Source organism: Mytilus galloprovincialis, chromosome 4, assembly GCF_965363235.1.
Source record: "Mytilus galloprovincialis chromosome 4, xbMytGall1.hap1.1, whole genome shotgun sequence".
Lineage (NCBI taxonomy): Eukaryota > Metazoa > Mollusca > Bivalvia > Mytilida > Mytilidae > Mytilus > Mytilus galloprovincialis.
In genome coordinates, this window is record NC_134841.1 from 104,227,919 (window position 1) to 104,233,252 (window position 5,334).

A 5,334-nucleotide genomic window follows, 5' to 3' on the forward strand; every position below is an offset into this window, starting at 1 on the left:
CAGAGATGTACCGATTCCATCAGTTTTCCCATTACAGGAGATACTGTTATACGTCGATAAGATTTTGGTAGGCAGATAGGTTTCCCATGACCTTTGAACAACGGTGAAACAATACCTTCTTTGAAACACTGTGGTACACGCTTAAATTTGAATGCTTCATTTATCAAGTTTGTAAGTATTTTGGCTGTTTTTTCACCTCCATATTTAAAATGCTCAGCAGAAATTCCAAATTGGTCAGTAGCTTTTCCCGTTTTCATTTTAGAAATACATTTTTGAATTGTTCCAATATCAAATTCAATAGTTTTTTCATCTTCATGTTCCAATATGTCTTGAAGCAAAATACGGTCTAGCTCAACTTGAGAACGGTACTGTTGATTTTGCGGTTTTTCAGACGGAGTAGATAAGTCCGTGAAATAATTTGTCCATGCCTCACGAATAAGATCAGGTGTATCAAAATGAACATCATCAATGATCAGACAGTCGAGTAGGCGTTTTCCACTCTGTCTCTGACGGCGAATAATTTTATAAAATGTGGCGTTGTCACCAGAATGAGCATTCATAATGTTCTGATAGAGAGAATGTCGCTCTTCAGCATTCAATTGTCTTTGTAGTTTTCTAAGTTCTCTTTTCATATCGAGACGTTTTCTGTTTGCAGGGTCATTTATGTCAGACGGACTCCCCAGAGATTTCCATTTCCAATGTGCATCCTTGCTTTGTTTACAGAGTTGTTGCAGCACAGAGTTCCATGAACGTTTCCTTTTTCCAACAGAAATTGTTGGTGCACATTCAAATGCAGTTGTAGTCAAGATATTAAAAAGTTCTTCACAGCTCATTTCGATAAATGAGAAAATACTATTATCAATAAACATATAACTTAGTCTCTGTTGAAGTAATTGTTCATATTTTTCATTGTCAAGTTTTTTCCAGTTCACTTTCTTCAGTGTTGAAATCGATTTTCCAGACTTAGTAGTTCTTGTTGAAAAGAAACATGACAAGGTTGCCTGAACTGACCTATGAGATGAAGTGTTAAGCGGTTCATCTATCATGACTTTTATATCTGAAATTTTATCTATTTGAGTTGAGGATATGAGAATGTAATCAATCTGGGAAGATTGTTTCCCGCCATGGTGGTAATATGTATGCGCTTCTGGGTAGTCCTTTGGCACGGACAGATGTTTCTCATTCAAAAATGACTTTAAAGCTTTATCTTGGCGATAACCCTTTGACCTAATCACACTGGCATTCATGTCACCTAATATTATAGTTGTTGAGTTACTATACTTTGTCATAATTTCACCTAGTTCGTCCAAAGTACTTTCAAATAAATCCATGGAATAATTTTGACACGGCATATAAACACAGTACAAATTAAAATCTAAAATATCATCACTAAGTGTCACTGCACTAATTCTATGACTCCACTCATTCAGAACAGTAATTTTCTCGGTTATTTGATTTGACCATAACATTGCTGTACCTGCCATACCTCTCGGTTTTGCATAATTAGAAATCGGATCTGTATCATCAATACACTTTATAAGACAACTCCAATTATTTTCAGAACAGAATTTTTCCAATTTTGATTTTTCACAATTATACAGAAAATGTTCCTGAATGGCAATTACAGAATTTGTTTTCATTAAAGTTAATAAATATGCCTTATTGGATGTAAAGCACTCAATGTTCAATGTTGTAAGACTCAATTGTTTATGGATGTTCCTGGAGTCCTCGGCGGATGATTTGATGTTTGGCCTTTCTCTAAAAAATGATGTGTGGGTGAAGTTTCACATTCCGTATCTACTGCACTCACTAACGGGTTGTTTTGAAAGTTATTTATGGACACAAATTCAGCTCTCTCGGGCACGTTCTGAGAGATTTTTAAGTTCGTTTCTTGCTTCTTTCTGTGGGCTTTTGCCTCTACATGAGTTCCCTGTTGTCGTAAATTGTTGTTGTTATACGTAGAGTTGAATTGTGAATGATTCCTTGTTGTAGGGCCAAAATTTGGGTTAGTGTGCATTTGGAGGACTTGCGCTGGTCCAGGTTGAGCTTTAGGAACATGTAAAAAATATGGTCGTATAACAGAGGTGCCTAGAGTAGGTGCAAACTGCTGAGGATGAATTACTGGCACAGTAGTTGGAGGTTTCCCCATGTTAAAATGCTGACTCATATGTGGTTGAGCTTGATGAACATGTTGTTGAGCTACATTTTGTAAATTAAAGTTATTTGATGATAAAAGTTTATTGTTTATCTTTTCAATTTCATGCTTCATTGTAACCTTCTCTACCTCCAGAGAACAAATTCTTGACATAAATTCATACTGCCTTTCTGACTGAGTGGCTTGCATTCGCAGAAATTCCATTTGAGTATCAAGTAGCTTTTGAGTTTGAATGTCTGAGTTTTGAAAATTATTATGATGACTTGCTGAGTATTGAGACGACTTACAGGTATGATCTTGATTTAACAACGGACTAGTGTTCAGAGATGTTTCATTTGATTGGTTTTCTTGGTTTTTGTTTTGTTCTATTAGAAAACGGGATTTGAGTAATCTATTTGAATGATCTAGATCAGTCACAGTTTTTTCCAGTGCTAATATTTTCGAACGGGAAAGAGCTAATTGTTTTGCAACTGCTTTTTGGTCGTATTCTCGTTCTTTCAATTCCTTTTCCCATTTTTCTAACTCCTTTTCCTTCTTTTTTAACTGTTGTTCGAGAATAGTGAGTTCTGAGTTATCAATGATTGGCAATGGTGATGCAGTATGTAACAGTTGATTGACACTACAATGACTTGGTCTTGCATTTTTTGGCTCAGATATAGTAACATCAGTACCATGACTTTCATAAATAAGTGTATTATCGTTATCCTTTGCTAGTTCAGAGATTGTTGGAGAAAGCAGGATTTGATTGTCGTTAGAAAATATGTCAGAGTTTGTATCTTGGAGTAGATCTATGTCTATAGGCGACGTGTTTATAGATAGAGAACACATTTCTACACAACTGACATCTGGAGTTTCAGATACCGATTGAGAGTCGAGCGGGGGTCCTCGAATATGATCACATTGGAGATCTTCAGTTAGTTCGTTATAGGATATATCAGAGATTGACAGTTTATTTAATTTTGGTGAAGAAATTCCCCAATTTTCATCAGGCTGTGTATCATGACCAATATTATGGTTTACTGGTGTTTCTAATTGAGATAGACCTGCTAAACATGCACTTCTGATACTTTCATTTATTTTCTTAAGTAGTGGATTTTGATCCAGAGTCTCTAACACTTTAGGTAAGTCAACCTTCACAAACTCTAAAAACTGAGAGCCATTGACAAGAATACGAGATGTTGTATTATAGAGATTGATTTTATACAGTTGCCTTTTTTGGCCGACTAGTTTTACAGAGATATTTTCTTCTACTGTCAGACCTTCTTCGTCAATAGTTTTAGTAATAGAGTGAACTTTTGTGCAGGACGGATCATTAAAATGTCTATAGAGTTCTATTTTGAAAACCTCAAATAATCCGGCATCACATTCAATAACTAAATTGCCCTTTTTAACAATCGCAACTACTGAGAATTCCCTATCTGAAGCTTCAATTTTCTTTTTCAGTGCTTTCTTTTTGTTCAGTGAGTAACTTTTTGTATGAATATTTTCACTTTTATTTTCTACACACATTTGAGTCCTGGAGGGTGTAAAGACTTGTGCTGGTCTTCGAGTCCTCCTTGATCGAATTGACAGGTGTGACATGATGACGTTTAAAAAGTTAAAAATTCGTAGGTTGTTGATAAAAAGTTAATAAAACTATCTTGGCATTGATAAAAAATGCATAAAAGGCTAACTGGACGGTGGACGAAGTTCTAAAAACGTTAAAAGTATGACTTCTGCATAAAAGTTAAAAGTTCGTCAGACAGGCTGGCACTGTCGGTAAAAATTGTTCTAAGTGAATATAAAAGTAATCCCAAAGTTCATTTATTTATTTCACTTGATGATAAGATCACAATAACTATGCTTGTCTAAGTTTAAAGGGGTACCAAACTCATATTTGTTTTTGAACTCATAAGGTGGCCGCCATTTTGGCTTTCAAAAATATACAGGTGCGTGAAATAAGAACCTTTATGTACACAATAAAAGGTAAAATTCCTGGCTGTGAAATGTTTGCGTGGGTGATAAATGTATATATACAAGTGACTTTACTAAAAAGTGCTGGAAAACAGACTATTAAAATACTTTAAAATTCTAAAAATCTGTGAGCTGTGAAAAAACGTGCTGCTTTACAACAGGAACCGGAACACCAATCATTCATTAAATTACATGTACATACGTTTAGTTCTGTTGAACATTGAAAAAAAAATGGAGAACAACAAATTTGTTATCAAACAAAATCGATTTTTGACTGATACATGTGATAATATTGTGCGCTACAGTCGATTTTTGGAGTACTTTGAAACGTGAAACTAGAACTACAAAAATCATGAAAACCAGACAAAACATTAATAATAATCTTAAGTCTATGGTGCAATAACATATAAGATTATAATGAAAATAATATATTGTACACACGATGCATATAAATCTGGCTATTGACATCATTTATTCTATGAATGTTGAATACTGAAATGTATATAATTGCAAATTTTGCAAAAGTGATGCAGACACAAAAAGAAAAGTGTACGTTCAGTTCATGTATGCAGTGGCAGCACCTTTCTGGTGCCAGACTTAAAAGATATTCACCAAAAAGCAAGCCACTGGTTTTGTAACGCCACGGTAAAGCAGTTTAAGGTTGTTGGGTGTTACTTCGTTTTGATTAAAAACTAATTAAAATAGGATATTTTTTTTTATTATAAGTCAGTTTTATCAGAATGTCGTTTTTTTTTTATATATAGGTTCGCATGCTTTGCTTATGTTAAAAGAAATATTTGTTAGACTTCCTATTAAAGAAAAGAAAGTACTAGTATAAATTTTAAAAAATTAAGCTTTTTTTTTTAGACTTCCGATTAAAGAGAAAAAAGTTCTAGACTTGTATCAATTTTAATATTGCGTGTTTTTTTTCCTTCCTAAATAATAAAGAAAAAATGTACAAGTATCAATCTTAATAAGTTAATTTTCAAAAATATTTAAAATAAGACATAATGTTTTTAGAGACTTTTAGAAATTTCTATACTTCTATTTTAATCTTAATTAAGACCGGCAAAATAGCAAAACTCTATACAAAAAAAACACTGCCTTAAAGAATGCGGACGTGTGGAGTACGCACATGAAAGGAGACGAACGCGATTTTGGTCGAACGGACCCGGATTCGGGGTTGCAAAACCTAATTTGGCATATTTTTTTTCGATTGGATGTAA